This window comes from Aotus nancymaae, unplaced genomic scaffold (assembly GCF_030222135.1).
Source record: "Aotus nancymaae isolate 86718 unplaced genomic scaffold, 86718_ANA_hifiasm-v0.15.2.pri h1tg000036l, whole genome shotgun sequence".
Classification (NCBI taxonomy): Eukaryota; Metazoa; Chordata; class Mammalia; order Primates; family Aotidae; genus Aotus; species Aotus nancymaae.
Window position 1 is genome coordinate 2,511,333 of NW_026988450.1, and position 24,947 is coordinate 2,536,279.

At 36.7% G+C, this 24,947-nt stretch overlaps 1 protein-coding gene across 3 annotated transcripts in view; it reads left to right on the top strand.

The window, feature by feature from the left end:
* Positions 1-422: 422 nt before the first annotated feature.
* Positions 423-24,947, top strand: part of SNTG1 (syntrophin gamma 1) — a 758,808-nt gene continuing 734,283 nt past the window's right edge. For 2 of the 3 annotated variants that reach the window (XM_064384171.1, XM_064384172.1), the window contains exon 1: positions 1,136-1,935. The gene's annotated coding sequence lies outside the window, so the exon portion shown is untranslated. Of the gene's footprint in view, positions 739-1,129; positions 1,936-24,947 lie in introns of those variants that run through there. The other variant, XM_064384170.1, reaches the window with a different exon arrangement.

Genomic DNA, 24,947 nt, shown 5'->3' on the forward strand with positions numbered 1-24,947 from the left:
CACCAGTCTTTCTCGAATTTCCTGGCAAGTCTATCCACAACCTCCTGGTGCAGAAATCGGCACTGCACAAGTTAGGAGCCCGCAAGGGTGGGCGGTGTTATGGTCCCTCTTACTCCACATAGTTTCCAAGGTCCGCGTGAACCTGGTTTTGACCAGTTTTCCAACAGTTTTAGCGCTGTGTATTTCCCCTTCCCGTCTCAGTCCACTCGCGCCTGCACCCGTGGCCGAGTGTGGGTGGCGGAGCCCCGGGTGACAGCACTGGAGACCGCGCACCCGGACCCTTCCTTACGCTCAGTGTCAGCCAGTTGCCACGAGCAGTGGAACAGACACAAGTGGGGGCTGTTTGGAGCCGGAGTGAGGAGCCTGCCAGGCCCGGGAGAGCGCGCACTCCAGAGTTGGGAGAAGAGGGGGTCAGCGCGGGAGACCAGAGGGAAAATGAGCTGAGAACCCAAGCAAAAAGCAGGGTACATTGGGTGTCGCTCTGGCTTTCCAAAGCCAAGGATGGTCGAGCCCTCTGCCTGACTTCGCGCGTTCTTATCCCGTTCTTTGTGAAATAAGCTGCTTCCTGCCCCCCTGCAGAAGCCCGGGCTGTGGGCGGCTCACTAGCGCTGCCCTGGGAATGCAGCCTCCGAGCTCCCTTCTCGCGGAACCCAGCACCGACACTCACAGAAGCTGCGTCCCCGGATCCGCTTAGAGGCTCTGCACCGATCCTGATCCAATTCAGCAGCGTTTTAAAAGGTAGCCGAGCGGAGATGCCTTTTCTTGTCTTTTTCATTCTTTCGTTCTCAGTCTTTTAAATTTTTAGCAATAACCTGTCGTTTCTGCGTGGAGGGTTCTAAGACTCTTCTCTGGGTTTAATTTAGGAATTTCAAATTGCGTTTCTCAAAATTTGAATGTGGTCCCCTTAATTGGTAATCAAGATCGCGGAGTCTTCCAAAATAGCCCTTTTCATCTTATATAATTAGAGACCCACGAGCTTTTCCAAAGCAGCTCTGGATTTTCCACAGTACAAATCTATATTTATTCATCTCTCCTCTCTCCTCTCTCTCTCTCTCTCTCTCTCTCTCTCTCTCTCTCTCTCGTGCACGTGTGTGCGCGCGCCTGTGCGTGCGTTCCCTTTCATTTCTAGCATTAGGAAACTCGTTCAGGGCCACTGAAAAGTCAGGGGAGGCTCAGATGTTAATTCCCACGGATTCCTGTCTTTGTGGAAACGTGGCCACCAAATAAGTATGAGACTATCATTTTGGAGAAACAATTAACCCCTACCCCCGCCCCCAAAAAAAGAGCACCGGAGGGGAGGAAGCTAGGCTGGAAGACAAGGAAGCTGCTGCTTGGATTCGCTGGTGGAAGAAAGTGCGACCTGGAGCTGGGCTTGGGGCCTCCGGTCCCCTTACTTCAGCACCAGAGGGGATGGACAGCGTCTCCGGACTGGGCTGCAGCCTCAGGGACGGAACTACGCTGCCGCCTCTGCCGCTGTCCTTGCCGCCACTGTCGTCGCCACGGGCAGCTGGGATCCTTGCTCCTTGCAGCTAAAAGGCGGTGGCTCCTATTACCCACTCGCTTCCCGGTCCCTTTCGTTGATGGATGAAAAGTACCCCTCCCTCTACACCTGCTGTACCTAAGGACAGGACTCTGAGGAGTACCCTTGCTCCACACATTAAACTCTCCACAGCAACTTCAAGAATTATTTTTCTATAGGGGCCTGGGAGGAATTCTGGCAGAAGAGTAAAGTCGAAGTTCTTAGAAGCTCTGAGAAATCATGGGTGGCGCAGTAGGGGTCGAAATGCTCAAAGGCCCACACTTCTTGAAATAAGCAGAATGGTCCTAAGTGGATTGCAACTGTTTTGGAAATAGCTTTGTGAAAAGAGACTGGAGATCTACTCAGAATTCTACGTTAGAGAAACTGAAAAGACATCTAATTTCACTGCTCAGCAGGTAAGTGATGGCATTATTATTTTTGTTTTTCAAAATTCTAATGACTTGTCTTATGTTTTAACAGAAAGAACATAAGCAGTGTAATTTTTCCTTATGTTAAGGGGGAGATAAGCTATTTTGTTTTAAAATAACTGTTTCTGGGTCATTGTGTGACAAGAAGAATCAGAATAACATGTATGTTGCCTTACATAATTACAGTAAACTTTTAGCTGGCCATTTTTCTTATTGTTTATCAAATATCTTTTTGAATCTGTGCATATCTTGTTTATTTTTTCCCAAAGCGAATACAGTCTGACCTTTGATAAGATAATTTTGTTGTCTTATGTATGCCATTAAAAGTGATCCTGTCTGAGTTACAGTACACAAGACTCAAAAAGTTAAAATAGAGGGGGGTCAACCATGCCCTTTAACACATTCTATATGCTTATAATTTACCAAACTATGCATGGGAACAAATACGTGTATACATACACACCAGATTACTCGCTCCATGCCGACCCCCAAGCATACCTACACCTGTAGAATCTTACCTAAAGAGACACTCATGTTTCTACTTAGCATCCTCTTTCCAGCCTTTTAAAGCTTAAGACTGCTTTCTCAAACCCGATCTGCCAGAAGGCAGTAAATGAGAAGCTTTAGTGTGCCTCTTTAGGAGAGCTGGATTTTAAAATCATTCTAACTTAATAGTTCTACAAAATACATTTGTCACTGAAATCCAGAAAGTGAAAGGGGCAAATAGGTTCTTGACAAATCATAAACTTCAAAATGCTAATTAAATCTGTTTTCTGTTGATTCTTATTTCTAGTCCTCCCCTGGAGCTTTAAAATTACAATCTTTCACATTGACCTTGATAAGCATTCTGCTTTAATAAAAAGGGTTCACTGGGCAAAAGCAGTTACACAAATTTATAACCCGTGCCTGACATTTCACTAAGAACTCGATCAATTCCAATGAGTACATTTAGTTCAGTGAAGGGTTTCGACTTGCAAGGATGGAATTTTACAGTCATGTAAATACATATGATGAGCTATGCACAATCAACTCATGAAAAGAGTTTGCCGCTTTGAAAAATTACAGGAGATGTTTAGGTTTTACTTTTAATTTCACTGGTTATGTGTAACTGCTAAGACGATGCCTCTAATGCACATCTATACGTACCTTCTCAATTTTAACACAAAACATCAATGGAGGCTGTTACAGTGGCATTCATTGGTGGGCTGATGTCCTCTTGTTTTATGTTGGCTGAGTGTAGCAATTACTCTCTGAGGAAAAATCATTCTTAACTGTCACCACTTACCATGAACCTGCTTGCTTAGCAGAAAGGGAGCAGAGGCATCTATGTCACCGAGCTCCTTGGGGGCTCTGTTGCCCTATATAGGTCAAGAATGATTATCTGAGGAGCAGAAATATGTACCATTGATTTGGGTTCCTTCCCAGAAAACCTACAATATGCTCTTAACACAATCATTTTTCTCCAATGGGAGATGTATGGAAGTAAAAATATCACATGAAGACGTAATTATATTTTAAGAGAGTTACAGCATGTTGTTAGATGATTATTTTGGTTGTCAATTAATTAACATAAAGGACTCCCCTAGTCAGTAGGGCATAAAATAAAAGCAGAGAATGTGTTTCAAGAAGCACTCCTGTGGGTATATCCGCACTTCCCTCCTCAGGGACAGAGGGGGCAGGCTTTCTCTACGTGTAGTTGAAATCTCACAAAGTGAAAGTTACCTTTGCCTAATCCCTTAGGAGATTAAGTCACAGAAATAAATAGCTCTAATTCACCCCCAATTCATGAAAGTTCATGGAAGCCCTTGTCAATCCTTATCTCTAGGGAAATGTCCTTACACTGAAATAGTTTGGCAATGCAACTTAATGCCTACCTAATGCTAATCTCCGATTGCAAAGCAGATAGTCAAGCAGACAAACAAGAAAGGGGGTAGTTGAAACTAACCTTCATTGTGGCATAGAATCACTTGTCTTTAAAGAAACATCAGCATTTTATTCAGGGATATCTGTACCCCACTAAGAGCAACTATTTGGTTTGATAGTTATTTTGTTTTGCTAAAGAGAAAGGCTGCATGAAGTGTTCGGAGTAACAAACAGTAATTCAGTATCTCTTCCCCATTAAAAAAAAAAGTTTTATTGGATAAGGCTAAGTGTTGCTGGCTGTTGCTTACATTTGAGACTCAAGGGAAAAGTGAGATAAGATTACATAATCTAGAAAATGTAAAGTGTGTATAGGACCAGAGGATAATTAAAAATGAGCCCTGGAATCCATTCAATTCCCTTCTCCCAAAATATTATAAAAAACACTTCTTGATTAATTTTTGTATAGACCTTATAAATATTACTTATATATTTTAATGTAATTATTAATACCATGAAATTATATTGGATTCTTATGCCCACAGTTTGCCTTTGGAGTTACTTACTTGGGTTTGAACAAAGTTCAAACATTTATCAAAAAATATAAGAATAAGAAATGACTATTACTATTATTTAGTAATTGACTTTTTTTGACCACGTAAAGATTTATAAATTCCAGGCAGCTAGCCTGCTTATTCACCTGGATTTGTCAAGCAAAACAAAAAGCCATTAGGGAAAAAAAAAAGCATATTGTAAGCTAGAAATTATTTCCGTAGTCATCTCACCTTGCCAGGAATCTGTACAGTGGGTTATGGAATAGGACTCACATGGAGAGAGACCTCTTATTTGGTATTTTCTTCCTGTGTAGCTCAGCAGTGTGAGCACATAGCATACGCTGGGAGAGACAGCACGCTGCGGCATGAAACATGTTCCACATTACGTTGTAGGAAAACATGTAATACCTGACAGTCAAAAGATCAGAATTCTTTAACTGCTGGCCATAAGATAGTCTACAAGTCACTCAGTCCACTGAAGATTAATTTTTCTTCCTTAAATTTGGGGATGTTTTACCTGTCAATGAAGGCACAATAATTTACATGCAGCTGATACCTAAACACTCATGAGATGGGTCAAGGATGCCTACTTTGTCGGATACTGGAAAGTCCAAATTCAGTGGTTTTGAGAGTATTTTGGAAACAAGTGCTCTATCTGTGAGTTACGATAAATAATTTCCAATAGCATCCATTCATTCATCCAAAAAAAATCCTGCTTATTACTATATGGCAGGCACATCCCCTATATTTAACAACTCCTAGCATAGGGAATATAGTACTCTCCTGATAATTTGGCAGTCATTTTCTTTATATCTCTTAATGGTATAAATATAAATGATATTCAATGCAGGCTGGACTTGGTTTAAAAATATTTATTACTCAGAATTGACACCACGTTTTATATCAATTGGACAAACCTAGTTGACCTGAGGTTATTTTAACAACTTTCATTTTGACCTTCAAAGAATCTAGCACTTTGTGTCATAATTTTCCAGTTTATAAAAGAGGATTAATGTTTTTCATTAGTGATATTGATAAGGAAACTCATAGGATGAAATAGACTTTAAAGCCCCATATCCTAAAACATCCAGAAGACATTGTGATTTGACTGCTGGCTTGTGAGCATGGAGTAAAATGTGGACAATATGAGGGCTGATCTAAGAGACCAGCCCGTTGTCTTGATTTAGTCCAAAGCCTGGATTCTATTCACAGGCATCTTTAGGAAATCTCAAGTTAAGCAATATTTCATTATCTATTTGCTCTTCTCAGTTGGGGTTTTAAAAGTGACTATGATTTTTTTCAATGTAATTTATCAACATTTGCTTTGTATAGACTATCACTAACAATATACTGATGGTATGCTTAGGAAATATAAGTCAATGTTTGGTGTTACAATTATTTCCAGTATTCATTTGTGGTTAAACTATATGATAGCACCAGAGATGAAAAATTTTACCATTAGCTACTTAATAATATAATTCAGATTTTTTTTGGTCAAATACAAAAAATAAAAATAAACCCAGGAACAGTCAAAAAAGGAAAATGAAAAAGAACTGAGAGTAAGAGGTCATTAAAGTCTTGAGGCCAGGGAATTTATCTGTGAATTAAACTTAAATTATCACTGGAAAGTTTCTTCAGCACACTCTACACACTGAAAGAGTCAGCAGACCATATTGGGTCTCATGAATTTGGTCTTCAATTTGTCTGCAAAGCTAAAGAGATCATGTTCATTTTTTTTTTTTTTAAAAAGTGCTATTAAATCAATTCATTTGAATACTTGCTAATTATCACTTAATCAAATTTAATGTACATACTCGAAGATATTTTTAAAATTGTGAAGTAATTATATGCTATATGTTTAACAAATTTACTCACAATTTCAGTTAAAGATTTAGTTTTTAAAAAGAATAAGTGCCTGGTAAATTCACTAAATAAGTTAACTGAAAATATAAATCTTTTAGAAATGGTGCAATAATTTTAACAATAATGTGTTACTTATATAAAACTATGAAAAGGTCAAGTGCAGTGGCTCATCCCTGTAATCCCAACCCTTTGGGAGACTGAGGCAAGAGGATCATGTGAGGCCAGGAGCTCGAGACCAGCCTAGGCAACACAGTGAGACCTCGTTTCTAGAAAAAAAGAAAAAAAAAAGAAAGGTAAAATTTTTAAAAAGAATATCAGGGTGTGGTGGAGTGTGCCTGTAATCTCAGCTACTCAGGAGGCTGAGGTGGGAGGATCACTTAAGCTCAGCAGTTTGAGGCCACAGTGACTTATAATCACATCACTGCACTCCAACCTGAGATTCTCTCTCAAAAAATAAATAAATAAATAAATAAAAACTATTAAAAAAAAAGAATAATAAATTTTATTTGAATCTTCTCAAGGGGAGCCACAGTGAGAAATAAGTATCTGAGATTAAGAAATTTTAGAGTATAGATGAGAAAACAGTATTTTATCATTAAAAATGCATCCATCACACACAAAATCTGCGTTTCAAATGGTTTGTCATCGATTGGTTGTGTGGTCTTGGGGAAATCACTTTATCATAATTTAACAGCTTATCTGTATCCTTGGTCCTGTTGGTAAATCATTATCATGTCCGTGAGAAAATAAACAATGTCTGTGTTTAGTTGAACTCATAAACTTTCCTTCCACTCTGTCATGCCATTCTTCTTGAAAATGTTTCCATGTTCTCAAGGTGGAGCATACATGGGGTTTAGAATCAGGCTTAAGTTTGAATCATGATATAGAAATGGCATTAATGGCAAACATTTAGGCCAGGAATGTGAAGTCTCTGAGTCTGATGCACACTGCAATGTGCTGCTGGGAATAGTTAATGAGCAAGTTGTATAGAATGGCTAGTGCATACCCAGGGATTTGGTGAAGTTGGTGAGTGTTATGACTTAGCTTGTTAGGCCAGTCTGTGCACATGGCTCTGATCAAATACCAGTCTCTCATTTCTCCAGATAAATGCCCCATGCTTATATTCTCTTCCAAATATATTAATGTCACCACCACATGGTTCTTTTCTTCATGCTCTGTCCTAGACTTTCCGTTTTCTGTTTACTTATTCAAACTTATAACTCTTTGCATAAATTGCAAATTCAAACACCTGCAGGGTGCAGGCAGTTCATAGAAGGGTGAGGCTGGCCAGTGAGGTCTGCATCCCACTGCAGAAAGTGAGCCCACCAAGAGTCCTCAACTCAGCTCTGCTCAGTTAGAAACAAACGTGAGAACTGAAGACAGAGAATTTTGTGTGACATCTACGTTTTGTTTTACCTAATTTAATTGCTAAGATTTTGCATGGAACGAAACAGACTACATGCTAGATTCCACACATAGCTGCAGAAGCTTCACATTTCCCATTTCGGTGACATTTATTAGAAACTCCAAACTGAGATATTTAGTCAGAGTTTTTCCAGACCTTTTTGTTTTCATCTAAAAATGAGACAATAAAGCATGACTTGATAAAAACACTTACCTTAATATGTTTTTACAATTTTAAAATAAATAAACCTAAAAAATAAAGAATGGCTGAGATAAAACAGATACTTCATGTTTTTGAATGGGCAAAAGTTTTGTGGGGAAAAACTAACTCATAGAATAAAGAAGAATGAAGATAGGTCGATAATGTTCCATAATATGTATTCTTCCAGCATCTTTTCCAGTTACTGTGTTTTTGCCCCTCATACACACACACCAGCTACAATCCCCAGGTAATAATCTTGACTAACAGTGAGACTAAGAAAAGATGATTAGTTACTAACATCTGCAAATATTTCCTCTTTTCAGAATACAAATTTTCTACTTTTGTGTCGACTCATATGTGTAAAACAGATAATTTCTTTAGAAAGTTTTTTTTTTTACATTTCATCAGCAAATTATAACACACGCTAGAATGTTCTGTTGGAATTCACAAATTGAAGGCAGATGTCTTATTGTATGTTCAGTGATGTAAGTGCACACACCCACACAAGTTCACAGACACAGGGATGGGTAAGATCATGCTTTGGTTTGATATATGGCATTTTTTTTTGGTAATTTCTTCTTTTCTAATCCTTGTTAATAGTGACTGTGCCAAAGGGAAAAACAACTCTGCCATTGTTGATGGAAAAAAAGGAGCTTATTTTGCCTAATTGGTATTTGTATATTTTAATTTCTTTTTTGGCTAGAAGTGACAAAATCCCAGCTCAAAGTGGCTTAATCCAAATAAGCAACTAAACAAAATATATATATACAAAAGAGAATTGGTGGCTCATGCAGTAGTATATTACAGTAGGTATAGCTTGTTTAAAGTGTTCAAACATTATCCACATTCCTCAGTGCTGTCTTCATTCCAAAGTATGGTTTGCCTACTTGACAACGTTTGCCTCTTTGTTCTCACTTTCTCTCCCTCACTCCTATCTTCTATGTTTCTTTTTCTGTCTGCCTCTCTGTTCTCCCACTCTCTTCTCTATCTCTTTCTCTGTCTTACACACCTCCTTACCAGTTACAGGTCTACAGTGTTGCCTTTCCAAATCCAGTTCGCTTCCTCAATAGTTTCACTAGATGTACTCAGATTGACCAAGGGAATATTACATATTGGGCTGGATCTCAAAGTAGGGTAGGCTCTACAAAACCACACTGATTGAGGGGTAATCCTTAAATGACCATCATAGAGCAGTTTTCAGTAGAAGGGAGAGTCTACATTAAAGAATAGAAAAGAACAACACCTGTCCTCCATGATACTAGTGAAGAATCTACCCAAGGTTTCTAAATCACTGAATTAATCTACTGTTGATGGAATACTCAGCAAAAGTGGGCTGATTAGCTTGTTGTTTCTCTAAAAGCTTTTTTTTCTTAAGGAAAGAACATCTTAAGATGGAATGTTTGACCTTCAATGTAACTAATACATCAAAGCTTTGTGGGTGTCCTTTTCCTGTATTATTAACAAATGCGTCATATGAAAAGGACTCACACGCGTGGATTAAGAAACCACTGGGGATGAAAGCATTGTTCTCCCTGAATAGTTATTTTTTCTATATTTGGTGATTTTCTTCAGTAGTTTTAAATGATATTTTCTTATTTAACATGTGGCAAGCCTGTTCCAACTAAGCTAGACTATTTACCTTTTATTTTCCTGGTCTGGTTTTAATCTTAAAGAAGCAAAACTCCAGAAAGCAGATTAACCTACTTGTATCCATTTTACACCACTTATTATAGATACTACAATCACTAATACAATAGGGCACATTTAGAGTCAAAGTAAGAAGAGTTATGGTAGTTTGTCTAATTCATTAATTTTGCAAATTGTTCATTTTTCTCTTCAAACACATCATTTTCTCTACTTAAGAATCCTTTTAAGCAATTAGAAAAAATTAAAATTTGCCTATTATCCACCTAATTTATTTTTATTTTCCATGTTGTGTTTTTTATTTTCAAGAAATCTCCTTAAGTTGGAGCTAGAAGTTTCTGTATAAAGTCTTCACAGGGCATGATAAATGAATTTCGGGAAACGTAACCGTACACTTTGGTTTCCATTTGTAGTATTATTTTCTCACATTCTACATGTTGTTCATGATTATTAGAATCCTGTTTTAGGGCATCTCATTTGATTCTAACAGCAGGACGAGGAAACTGACTTTTTCACTCCTGTTTTACAAATGAGGTGCAGAAAAGTTAAATGCTTCTCTATTAGATTAAGTCAAAACTGAGATTTGGGATCGACATTTAATGCTTTTCTATTTATAAGTGGTTCAGGGAGAAAGACTGCCTCTCTTCGTATAATATCTATTACAGGCTTGACTTGCTTCAGATTGCAGTAAATGAACAAAAAACAAACAAACAAATAAAAAAACAGAACAGCTGAATTTCACTGACTTTTAATTTTACTAAGTAACTGGAGGCGTTTAGATTCTCAAGAATCTTGAATGGTTCCTGTATTATCTTGATACTAATCTTATGCAGAAAGGCCTTTGGGGAGCATAATCACATGTTGAAAGTCATATTTTACAAGCTTCAGTGAGCCGTGGTGGACCAGGGTTGATTTTGCTGCAGCCTTCAGATTTGAGGTAAATGAGAGCTGGACCTAATGGGGTGAATGTCAGAAATGAGCCTATTAAAACTAAGTGACTAGATGTTAGTGATGCCACTATCAAATAAAAGAAGAATCAAGAGGAGGCCAAATGAGATAATGTTTTTAGGTGCTAGGTAAATGCTCACGTGTTCTGTAAGTGTGAAATACTCTTCTTTGGAAGGAAAGATGTGACATCTGGTATGGAACGTGTCAAATGGATAATGAGAGGGCATAACAGCCAAATGCAGGTGAAGGACTCATTACTTTTAGAAAGAGGGTAAAACCTGACCTATCCAACTCAGAGTTACCAAAGTGGAGATTACTGCTGAAGCTATGAAAATGTATTAGCTATTTGAGAGAATGAAAGAAAAACAAGTGTTTACAGACATAAATAACTTTCAAAAGTAAAAAACAAATAAGAGGAAAGAAGGTAATAACAGAGTATGCAGAAAGTGTAGGGAAAAAGTATGAAGGAAAATGCATAGAGTTCTAAGAAACATACCATGGTTAATAGTGTTGATACCACACAGAGGTGAAAGGAGTGAGCGTTTGAGGTGCCTTCGGGTTTGCTATAAGCAGATCATGGGGCATCCTGGAGAGAACCATTTCTGGAGTATTATCGACGTCATCTTTGGACTGTCGGATCCTCAGGATCAAATCAAGGATAGAGAGTAGAAAGACCACATTCATTCTAGGAAGAAGGTAGTGATCAGTAGGGATTCTGTGAAAAAGAAAAAGCATCTGCAGAATTATTGCTGGCAATGTGTGTTGTCTCCTTTATTGCTTCCGGTTTACAGCCTACTTTAGAATTAGGTGATGCCGCATTTCTGGGAATGTGAGTACTTTGTTGCATTAGATCAGATCAGGTCTGTCTGTGGTGATGAAGGTCTACTGATTGGAATTATAAATGAGAGTACAGTGAACCAAAAAGATACACACACTGCTTGGGAAGACATCTATTTAAAGTTTTCTTTTCTCCACCTAATTATATATTCGATTTTTAAGTGATCACGTAAAATATACATATAAAATAGTCAATAGTTACTCAAGTTTGTTTGAGCCACTGAAACTTGACTTTTCTCCACTGGTAACATGTAAAGTAGTGTTGACTTTGCTTAAAGGCTGACATTCATCTTGGGTAATGGTGTCCTCCTTTTATTATGTTATCCTATTCTATCCTCTTCTATATGATTAGTCCTCTCTGCTTTTCATCTTGTGTAAATTTTTTATATTTTTCTAAAAGAAATTTTGAAGCATCAAGAATGCATACAAAGGGTCGGCAGACCCCTCTAAACTTTGTTAGTGGACTTTATATTTCACTGCAACTCAGGGACCTGGAAGATTAACTGGCTCTGTCTGTTCCATCAGAACAACTAGAATTCCCGAGTTCAGGCAAACAAAAATTTGCATTTGTCTGATACTCAAATTTCTCTCTCAATTACTCAGATTCTCCAGATAATTACTTGGCTTTTATCTTGGTACTAGAGGAGTAAATTATCTACTTTCTGGAGGCCAATTAAGTTTTCTGAACTGCTAGTGGGCCTTTTAGCAAATTACCTTTTCAGTGCACTAAAAGGCTCCACAGTAACCCAAAGTAATTAATATACCACCAAACAGTGGGCAATTTATTCTCTCACCACTGATGGGGGCGGACAGTTTAAAGCATTAATAGGAGCATGTACATTGAGTCACAGTGAAGTATGGAGTCACTGAGCCTCTGTGAAGCCAACCCATGGAGGCTGAGGAGGTGTTTATCAGTGTGGGGAAGGGAGGAGGGGCACAAGAGATGCTCCCTACCCTTGTAAGCTGCAGATAATGCTGTCAGCCATTATCTGGGTGGAAATCCTATATCATCCTCTGTATCCTTGGCAATAATAGGCAAGTTAACCACCCATGGTCGTGAAGAATTACCTGGTTAGAGATTTTTATAAAAGTATTCTTTGTGAAATAATCAACTTCTTTATTTTTTCATGTGCTGACCATTGCTATTTTTATCCTGGTTGTGTTTGTGAAATGGGATAATTTGTTTCTGTCAACTAAAAAAAAGTCAATGACTTGGATATAAATGAACCTACTACATGTGACTGTTTTTGGTTATATCATTTCTCCTGTTTCTTCATAAACATACTGATAACAGTAGTGATTCATGTCTACTTTGTTCATTACCATCATTTACTGTTGTGGTTCATAGTCCACCTGGAATATCTGGAAATTCAACTGAAAGAGTTTTTTTAAGGCCCTTTTTCTTAGGTCTCATGAATCATATTTCAAGCAATATATAAATACCACTACATACCATTCTACTAAATAAGTCACAGATATCCTTCCTTGTTCTTAGAGGATATTATCAAAAACATGGACACATGCCAAAGATTCCCTTGTCATGCTTATGAATGGAGGAAATTGTTTGGAGAGCTGAACAATTCTACTAGGTATAATTCAAAGTTGTTGGGTTTAAAAAATAAAATAAAATTCCTTTAATTCTTACCCAATCTTTATTCCTCTGAAACATTTTTTGGGAGGGGTAAATATGACTGAAATAGGCAAAATAGTAGAATAATCAAGTAAATGAAGCCTAGAAATTATTGACATTATTTTTATAAGCATACAAAGCCTTCAATATGCTATTTTCTTCTGAGAAGAATTAACAAAACTTCAAATGAAATATAGTCTTTTTCTTCGATGTGTACTTCCAGAACATTTGCATAAGATCATCACTTTAGTGTACTTAGCTGAGACAAATTACTCAGCCTTTTCAAGTTTATCAGGGATACATATTCAGACATTGAGTCCTAGGAGGAAGATGGCACTCAAATAGATGAAAGTTTTGAGCATCCATCTCAGACTGTATTATAACTGTTCCTAATAAACATGGAATTTAAACGACTGGAAAAAGTCCAACAAGAAGAAAAAAAAAAAAGGTTTGGCATCTGATGAGTTACTTAGCATCTTTTTGTAAAGAATAAAAGCTTTCTGGCTTCCAACAAAGAGTTTGTGAGCTGTATGGCAGTGTTTTGAACAAGGAGATCATTTATAAATGCTGTCTTTATTTGGGAAATAATTACTGCATGCAGCTGCAGGTTTTAACAACTTTTAATAAAGTATGTTATAAAGTGAATTAGCAATAAATGTCTAACAGATGATACTGAATCAAGACATTAAAGAACATCATTAGATCTATATCTTGGATTGTTAAAGCAATAAATGTGTTCTTGTTAACAGCCATGGTTTTTAAATTTTCTAGGATAGTTTGAAGGAAATTTCAAGGCAGGTTAATTTTTAATGAATAGGATTAATCTATCAATTAGCCCTGATAGCCCAGTAAAATTTTAAATATGTAACTGATAAGAGTATTAAAGCTAAAAACTCTTAAATTTCAATGGTATATAGAATTATAAAATAAAGTTCGCAGATAGTATCTGAAAATATAGTATTTCAGAAACTTTATTCAGACTTTCATTTAAAGGTATATGTACTTTATAGAGGAAAAGAAAGTTTGTAAGAAAAATCTGTGTTTAACGCTTGCTTTGCTGGCATTACCAAAACTAAATTTCAAAGTCTGGTAGTCAGAATGCCAATGATCAGGGGCAAATACAGATAATAACCCACACTTCCTATTTGTACAAGAATTACTGGGCCACCTCAGTATGCAGAGTGATGCAGGATACGTTTGTTTAAAAACCAAGTTTAGTTACCAACCTCCAGAGGGGAGCAGAGCCAGGCCGCCATAGCATTGTGATGTCATTACAAGCTGGTGTTGGAAATATACTCACAGATGATCAGGTTAGGCAACTGACCCTCAGCATGTCTACAATTTGTTTCAAGCTTCAAATCTAGTTCATGAGGGAGTTTAGACATTAGTTATGTTTTATTTTATGATAATACTCCAAAAAGGATAAAGGAAAATTGAATAATGTTTAATGGATATCTCTGTAGGGAACCACAGTCCATGCAACCTAGGATGTTGAGAAACAAGACAAAAGGCAAGTTGTTAAGTCTTGGTTGCCTTCTCAAAAGATATTTAATTATGGCTGAATTTCCTTCATAGATGCAGCTATCAGCCAGGTCTAGTGGCGAATGCCTGTAATCCCAACACTCAGAAAGGCTGAGGCAAGAGGATTGTTTGAGGCCAGGAGTTTGAAATCATCCTGGACAACAAAGTGAGACCCCATCTCTACAAAAAGTAAAATAATTATCTGGTCATGGTGATATGTGCCTGTTGTTCCAGCTACTCAGGAGGGTGAGGTAGGAGAATTGCTTGAGCCCAGGAGTTCGAGGCTGCAGTGAGCCATAGTCACACTACTGCATTCCAGTGTGTGCAACAGAACCAGAACCTGTCTCAAAAAAATAAATAAATAAAATAAACAAATTGTAGATGTGGCTACGCACAGCTATGTTATATTTAAACAATTACTTTTGTTTTAACCTTTTATTTTAAACTAATTATTAACTCAAAGAAAGTTCAGACATAATTTCTCATCAAACCTTCATCCAACTTCCCTAATGATAACATCTTACATGACTAGAGTACAATACGCAAACCAGGAATTGATATCATACAGTATTACCAAATACTCTATAGCCTTATTTAGATTTCACCAGTTTTTCATCTGTGCGTGCGTGTGTGTGTCTGTGTGTATGTAGTTCTGTGTAGCTTATTTCATACGTAGATTTGTATAACCACCCTCACAGTCAAGATATGCAAGTGTTTTATCACCACGAATAAACTTCCTTCGTCTATCTGGTATAGTGTGATTCACACCCAGCTACCCTGGAGACCACGAATCTGCTCTCTATCTCTACAATTTTGTCATTCTGAGAATGTTACATAAATGGAGTCATATGGTTTGTAGCACTTGAGATCAGTTTTTTTCGCTCAGAGTGAACTATCCAAGTTGTTGCATGTGCCAGGAGTTTATTCATTTTAATTGCTAAATAGTATTTCGTGGTATTCCAACTCTTCTAGTCTGTTTGCTCGTTTAGTGATCGAAGAACATTTAGGTTGCTTTCTGTTTGGACTACTGTGAATAAAGGTGCTATGAACATTCATGTATAAGCAATTTGTTATGCAATAATAGATAACCGGAGTATCTCCCTATGAGAATGCTTGATCATTTACTAGGACAAATTAGCAATATATTTTGAGAAGGTAGGTAGGCAAGGTACTAGAGAACGAAGGACTTGAACCAGTCATACTAAGTTTTAAATTGACTTTCATAGATGGATGATGGTTTTTTACTGGTTACATTTGCTCTATTAGTTTCTGATATAATACTGTAAAACAATAATAGTTTTCTAGGAATTAATGCAAAATTTAAACAAATCAATAAACTCCCAAGAAGTATTGATTTTCTAAGAAGAGGTTCTAGGTAATGCCATATTTACTTGATTTTATAATTACCCATATATTCTATAACAAAAAATAAATAAATGGGTTTGGGAAATTTAAAAAAATTTACACACATTATATACAAATATAATTTTTTTTACAATACATATTTTTTAGAAGTTCACAAATACATTTATAAAAACTGGAGCATATATTGTGTCATAAAGAAAACTATTCTGAACTTCAAATGATTGAATTTCAAAGACCATGATGTCTTATCAATATAGTTTAATTAAACATAAATTAATTGAAAATAGAGTTTTTCAACAAATGAAGCCGAAACAACTGAACATTCACATGCAAAAAAAAGAGTCTAGACATAGACCTTAACAGTCTTCACAGAAATTAACTTACAGTGAACCATTCCCCCAAAGTAAAATTTAAAACCACCAAACTCCTTGAACATATCATAAAGAACATATAGATGACCTTTGGTATGGCAATGACTTTTTAGATATAACACCAAAGGCATAATCCTTGAAGGAAATAATTGATAAGCTAAATTCGTTAAAATGAAAACGTCTCCTTTGTGAAAGATAATGTCAAGAGAATGAGAAGACAAGCTATGGAATAGGAGACAATTCTTGCAAAGGGTATATCTGATAAAAGACTATGATCCAAAATATACAAAGAACAAATAAAGCCTAATAATAAGAAAACAAACAAACAAAAAAGACAATTAAAAAATAGCTAAAGGTCCTTAACAAACACCTCACCAAATAAGATATTCAGGTGGCAAATAAGCATATGAAAAAATATTCAACGTTTCATGTCATTAATAAATTGCAAATTAAAACAACAGTGAGGTGCCATTGCAAAACAAAAAATTAAAAAATTAGAACTGCCAAAATCTGAAACATAGACAATACAAAATGTTGACAAGAATGTGGAGAAACAGAAACTTACTCATTGCTGGTGGAAATGCAAAATGGTAGAGCCACGTGGGAATTTAGTTTGGGACTGGTTTTATAAGACTACACGCACTCTTACCATACAATCTAGCAATCACACTTTTCGTTATTTACTCAAATTATTTGAAAACTTATGTCCAGCAAAACTGGCCCAGGAATATTTATAGCAACTGTATTCATAATGCCTAGCTTGGACGTAATCAAAATATTCTGCAGTAGATGATGAGTACATAAACTCTGTTACTTCCAGGCAAGGGAACACTATTTGCTGCTAAAAAAAAATGAGTTATTAAGCCATGTAAATACATGGCATATAGGTTAAATCTATGTTAATATTAACTTACTTAAGAAATTGAGAATATATGTTAAATATTAAGTTATTTAAATATATGGCAGTAAGTGAAAGAAGCTGTCCTGGAAAGACTATATAGAGTATGATTCCAACCATATAGGATTCCGGAAAAGGCAGAATTATGGAGACAGTAAAAATACAATAATAATTAATTATTGATTGCCAGAAGTTCGGGGGAGGGAGGGATAAGTAGGCAAAGCATAGAGGATTTTTATGACAATAAAACTAATCTGCATGACAGTATAATGGTGGACAAAAGTCATTATACATTTGTCCAAACCCACAGGATATACAGCACCTTAGAGAGAACCCTAATGCAAATGATGGACTTCTTTGGGTGAAGATGTGTGTTCATTTCATGGAGGTATTTTTTTGGTTTGTTTATTTTGAGATGTAGTCTAGCTCTGTCCCCAGACTGGAGTGCAGTGGCGTGATCTTCACTCACTGCAACCTCCACCTCCCAGGCTCAAGTGATTCTCCAGCCTCCACCTCCTGGGTAACTGGGATTACAGGTGCTCCCCACCATGCCTGGCTAATTTTTGTATTTTTAGTAGAGTTGGGGTTTCGCCATGTTGGTCAAGCTGCTCTCGAACTCCTGACCTTAGGTGATCCACCTGCCTTGACCTACCAAAGTGCTGGGATTACAGGCGTGAGCCACAGCGTCTGGTTGGAGGTTCTTAGACTGTAACAAATGTACTACTCTACTGGGGTGCAACAAATGTTGATAGTGGGCTACGTTGTGAATGTGGCAAGACAAGAGCTATACAGGAACTCTCTGCATATTTCGCTCAATTTTGCTGTGAACCTAAAACTGCCCTAAAAAATAGTCCATAAAATTTTTTTAAATTAGAAAATTTTTATGTTTGTGAAATTAAGAAATGCTTTTCCCCAATGCAAGAATAAAATAATATTTTTAAAATCAGAAAATATTTTAAATGAAACAATAATAAAATGTTACACGTACGAATTTTTAGGACATGGATAATTTATAAATAATTCTCTAGCTTTAAATATATTTTTGAAAAGAAACAAAGAATAAAGATGACTAAATTAAGCATCCATGTCAAAAATTTTAAAGAAATCTAAAAATAATCACAATGGAATTGGAAGAGAGGCTATAATTTGTATAAGAATGTAATTAATGGAAACAGATGCAAACATAGCATAGGAAAATAAACAAAGAAAAGTCTGACTTTTCAGTAGGTTTATGTGTAAGAAAACTATGGTAACATCAAGACAAAGGGAGGACTTAACTAATGAAAATGAAATTGAGGTAAAATTTATTTAAAAGTAAATAGTGTATTGTGAATGACTTCCCATCAATATTTGAGAAATTTTATTTGCAACTTATAAATTCCTAGAAAAATATAATTTATTGGAGAGGAAAGGATGAAAGCAATGAGCATGTGATTCATTCCTCCTCTGAGGACGTGATAAAGGCTGGTGGCTCATTCTAATCTCTTCCTAAATATGCAGTCACTGGCCTCCTGCTGAATGGTGCTTGCTAGGCAGAGAGGGAGCGCCCACATCTGTGGAGTGCTTGTGCCAGCCATCCCTGATTTAGGATTGCTTATGGGCTCCCTGAAGAATGCCGTGGGAGCTATGCAACTTTCTGGGCTGTGAAATGGAAGTGTTTTGTGAAGTAATCTGTGCGTTCCACTCAGGGACCTCCTCTGAGAGCCTGTGAGTGAGGCAGGAAGGATGCACTTGGGGGGCTGTACCTCTCCCCTCCCTGCCTATGCCTGTAGGTGACACTTGTCAGCAGCTTTATCAGGGAAGCCTGACACTGGGTGAGATCCCAGAATCATGGATTTCTGGTTGAGCAACTCAGCCCTTTGTTTTAGTTTATTTTATGAAGTATTTCGTCAAGAGTCAGAAAACCAAAATAAAAAAAAAAAAAAAAAAGTAAACTAACAAAACAAAACCCAAAAGCCCTGTAGGCATTAAAGTATTTAAATTGTTAGATAAATGAACTACAAGTCCAGATTGCTTCAAAAACAATTTGTACCAAATAGTCAAGAAAAAAAATTATCCTAGAGAGTAGGAAAAAAAGAAGGCTCCCATGATAAGTTATTAAAGTTTTGAATTTAAAATATGACAAGAGTTAGTAAGAGAAAGACAATACATAAAACAGCAAACCACGTTCAGGAAGAGTAAAACATAAACCACTATTGTGCCTTTTTCACATTTGTATCAGTGAGGCGAGAATATTCTATTCGAAAAGTAATAAAGCAATAAGCACTATTAATAGATTGTGAGAATCACCCTATAACCTCAACATACAGGTTTTTATTAACTAATTAAAAATTATTCAAATTCCTGATAACATCTAATAATCTAGAAATAAAAGGGGACTTTCTTAATCTGATGGATATGTGTGTATGTATGTGTGTGTATAGCATATGTGAATATTATATATGTGTGTGTACATATATATATGCTATAGAAACCATCATTCTTAATTTATGTATGTTGGAAATTTTCTATTTGAAACCAGGAATAAAGTAAGAACACCAGTAAAACCACTTCCTTTCCACATTGCACTGAACGTCTCTTCCACCATGGTAAGCACATTAATGGCCACAAATGACAAACACTTTAATGATAAAGGAATACAAAGACACCTGCCATACTTCCCAGTGTTTACACACAATGATACTCCCATAATTTATAAATAAGATATCAGTAAGAACACTAGAAAACATACTGCAGGCAATATGAAAATTAAAAAATAAATTTTATGTTTAGATACTGGCAATATATACATTAAAATATCTATAGCAAATGATACATACAAATTATACACCTTTTACTGTCATGTAACAAGAATGATCAAAAAGTAAGCCTACCTAAAGCATTAAGAAAAAGAGACATTTCAAAGGCAAAAACTATTACAAGGCTTGACAATACCCTTCCCAAAAGAGGACGCCCAAATGTCGCATAAAGAAAAGGTGTTCAACCTTACGGATTCTCATGGAAATACAAACTAAAGCCATAAAACCATAGCGACAAAACTTACTCAATGTAGCAAACTCTGAGAAAGACGCAGAGCAACGGGAACTCTCACACTGCAGGCGGCAGAGTACCATTTACAGTGTGGTGGAGCAACAGTTTGGCCTTATTTACTAAAATTGAATATCCGCGTGTCCTATAAACCGGGCACTGCATCCTGAAGAAACTTGCACATATACACCTAAATACATGTAAGATTTGTAGCAGCACAGTTCATAAACATGGAAATCATAGACACTATACACTATTAGCGGGAAGGGGGGCACAGGTGGAAAAACTACCTATTTGGTGCAATGCTCACTATCTGGGTGATGGGATGCCATACCCCAACCTCAGCATCGCACAATATGCCCATGCAGCAAGCCTGCACATGTATGTACCCCTAAATCTAAAATAAAAGTTGCAATATTTTTAAAAAGCAAAAATAACCTAGATGTTAATGAACAAACTAACAAAACAAAAGAAAAAAAGCAAAAGTAACCTGGAAGTTTATAAACAAACTAACAAAGTCAATAGTGGTACGTGTTCATGCACTAGAATTCCATCAGCAATGGAAATGAGAGGAGGATGGCCACTTGCGCCATGTGGGCGAAATGTTGCAATCGCAATACTGAGTGAATACAACAAGATACGAAGGAAAAGAGCTCGTTATGATTCCATTCAAATGAAGCTTCAAAACTGGCAAAGTATTGTTTTTAAATGTATAGCATTGTGGTTAGCATGAGGTGGCTTCTGGCTGAGTGAAGGAGGTTATGACATTCTGGGGATATTCCCTATCTTGATTTTGACAGTCATTAGTAGTTACTAGTTTTAAACACATAAAAGTGTGTGTGTGTGTGTGTATATATATATATATATATATATATATATATATATATATAAAATACATTGTGTGCACTGAAATTTTTATAATTAAAGGAAAAAAGTTATATAATCAAAGCATCAAAACAGGACAGAAAGTCCTCTGCTCACCCTTCCCCATTTCATGAAGCTTCAAATCCGTTTTGTGGAAGAGACAGCTCACTGAAACAGGTCAGCTTTACCTCAACCACTGGAGCTCACTCCGTTTTCTGTTTTAGTTCCTATTACATCTTCTGAAACATAGTACGTGCTCAAACACATTTGCTGAGTGAGTGAAGGTCTAACATTTTAAAGAAAATTAATAATTTTTACTCTGTTCTTCAATGCAATTCTGTTTACTTCTCTATTAACTTTTTATTTGAAAAATGTCAATCTTAGAAAAAAGTTGAAAAAGCCACACAGTGAACACATGTAAAACCTTCACCTAGATTTATTAAGTAATATTGAATATTATTATTGAATAATGAATATTTTTCATTATTGGTGTTCAGTGTCGTATTGTTACACATGGTTTCTATCCATCTCAAACTAGTCATCATGGTATTTTTTTTTTTTTTTTTTTTGAGATAGAGTCTTGCTCTGTCACCAGGCACCAGGCTGGAAGCACGATCTCGGCTCACTGCAACATCTGCCTCCCGAGTTCAAGCAATTCTCCTGCCTCAGCCTCCCGAGTAGCCGGGACTACAGGTGTGTGCCACCACGCCCAGCTAATTTTTGTGTTTTTTAGTAGAGGTGGGGTTTCACCATGTTGGCCAGGATGGTCTTGATCTCTTGACCTCGTGATCCACCCCCCTTGGCCTCCTGAAGTGCTGGGATTACAGGCGTGAGCCACCGCGCCCAGCCTATGGTATTTTTTTTTTAAGTCAGAATTTATTTAATGACAATTTATTTGATCCATGTTGTTTTAAATAAATAAATTGAGATATAATTCCCATAACAATAATTACCCTTTTAAAGTATATAATTTAGTGGCTTTTAGTCTACTTACAAGGTTGTGCAACCATCACCACTATTTAATTTCAGAATGTTTTCATCATCTCCGAAAGAAACTCTAAACCATTAACAGTCACTCCTCATTCTCCTTTCCTCCCAGCCCTTGGAAAACACTACTGTGTTTTCTCTCTCTATGAACTTCCCTATTTTGGACATTTACTATAAATGGAGTCATAAAATCTGTGGTCTTATGTGGTTAACTTCTTTACCTTGGCATAGTGTTGCCAAGGTTCATCCATATTGCAGCATTCCTGAGTGCTTCATGCTTTTTCATAGATGCATAATATTCCATTGTATGGTTTTACCACATTGTATTTATCCATTTATCACTTAGTGAACATCTTGCTGTTCCCATTTTTTTATTATTATGACTCACGCTTCTATTAACATTCATGTGCAAGTTTTTATGTGAACATATGTTTTCAATTTACTTGGGTATATATCTAGGGGTGCAAATGCTGGGTCATATGGACTGACATCACGAGGAATCACAAAACTGTTTTCCAAAACAGTTGCACATTCCCACCAACAACGCATGCATTTTCCCCATTCTCATCGATGCTTGTTAGTGTCCGTCTGTTTTTAAGCAGCCCTCCTACTGGATGTGAAGGGATGACTCATTCTAGTTTAAGTTTGCACGTAATTAGCAATTTTTTGATGCTTACGATTTTGGTGTCATAGCTAAGAAACTATTTCCTAATTTAAGAGCTCAAGATTCATTCCTAAATTTTCTTCCGGGAATTTAATAGTTTTAGCTTTTACATTTTGGTCTTTGGTCCCTTTTGAGTACACTTTTGTATATGCCATGTTTATTTATCTAGTTAGTTAGCTGTTTTTGCTGTGGATTTCCAGTTGTCTCAGCACCATTTGTTTAAGAAGCTTTTCTTTTCCCACCGGATGATTGGATGATCTTGGTACATTATAGGAAATCAGTTGGCTAATACATGCAAGAGTTTTTTTTTTTTTTTTTGAACTCCCAATTTTATTCCATTGACGTTGATGTCCAATCTCATCCCAGTACTATACAATTTTATTGTTGTACCTTTGTACTAAATTTTGAAAAAGGTGGACATAGGCCCATTCACTTTTATTCAACCTGTTTGATGCTCATTAATTCATATGATGTATATTTATTGGTAACCTCCGGGACTCAACTGTGGCGATTTGGCAAGGATATCACTACTCATTTATGGTCTCTGCTTAGGTTAGGATTTATGTGGGAAAGGGAAAGGGCATAAATGTGAAAACACAAATAAACCTAAAATTTATATCCACGATGTTTACTTCTGTCTCTCAACAAATTCATAACACAAATTAAGTATGCTGAGAAAGAAAAGTGAATATATAATCTGTGAGGTGAGTGTGTGGAATAAGTCTCTTACCTAGTGAGTGTATCTGGGCTGCTATTCAAAACATAAACCTAAATTTAATTTGTCTGGGTTATTCTCTAGTCTTTATCAGGTACACCTTACTTAAATTGATACCTTCCCCGGTTACATATCCCTTCCTTGAAACAAACATCTTTCCTGGATGTGATCACCTCTCCTGGTCATATATTCACATATACTATATAGATCTATCTATCTGTCTATCTATCTGTCTATCTATCTGTCTCTCTCTCTCTCTCTCTCTCTCTCTCTATCATCCTACCTACCTCTCTACCTATCTATGTATCATATTGTTTCTGTCATATTATCATGTAGACTTTCTTTGAGGGAAAACATGAGAGAATGGTATTTTCAAATTAGGCAATCCATGAAGATATGAGCCAATTTTCAATTCATTATAAAATGACTGATCCAAGGAGAAAATGCTATGATATACATTAACGTGAGAGTGGAAGAGACTTCAGAGAGAAGGTGGAACTAAATTATTCACTGAAAATCGTACCCCTGAAGAGTGTGTGTTTAATGATAGAGCTTGTTTGGGAAAGGAAAATAATTGCAAAATAAATATAGTAAGTGCCATTGTTACGATTATGTTGACAAGTCCTGTGAAATTTCATCAGAGATACAGGTGCAAATATAAGAGCAACATGTTTGTGTGTGCATGTGAAAATAGTACCATGTGTGAACAAGTAAATAAGCTGATTTAAAATCTAATTTTCATAAGAAAATATGGGTTTCTTCATGAAACTTCCATCAGCCAAATAGCTCAAATAAGATAGGATCAGATGAGTAATCTGGAGAAAAAAAAATGTTGAAACAAAGGAATTGTTTCTCTTTGAATTTGTAAGGGGGAAATGTTAAACATATTTCTAAAAGAAACTATTATTTGTCTTCATGAGAAAGCAGGATAAATCAATGCTAATACTGATTAGCACCAGTAATTTTCAGCCATCCTGCACGGTTGGAGAAGTCACAAATGTGTTGTCTAGATCACTGGTTAATAAAACTGCCCAAGCAGTTGTGGGAAGAATTTGAAAGCATGGATTTAAGACTTTATTCCAGACTTGCTAAATTTTAATCTTATCTGTGGAATGACACAGCAGCCAAGCAGAAGCATGCGTGAGTGCGTGCATGCAGGTGTGTGTGCCCGTAAGCTCTTCTGAAAGTTCTGATGACATCTTCTAAGAAGAAATGTTTGGAGAACAACCTACTCTGATGAGGACTTTGATGCATGTCTTAAGAACTCCCAGACTATTTCACTCACACAGGGCCTCCAGAGCCATTAATTCTTCTTCTTCTTTTTTTTTTTTTGGTGTTAAACACAGGCCTTCAGTGACTGCAGAAATGCTTAGGAAGAATTTTACAAATGGGAAATGCTGGGTCACTGGAAAAAGTGGCTTCAAGTGAGGAAGGAGACATAAGACCAAAAAAAAAAAAAAAATCATGCACCCCACGTGACTCTATCCACATGCACACTGGCTCCCATCTTCCTTGCCCTGGTTAAGGCAGAACAGGAGAATTCAAACAAAGGTTTGCAGAACCCAGTTGAGGTATCCTCAGCCAGGGCATCTCTCCTGTGCTCTTGGCACGGTCCTTTGTCACCAGCCTGCAGCTCTGGCCCAGTG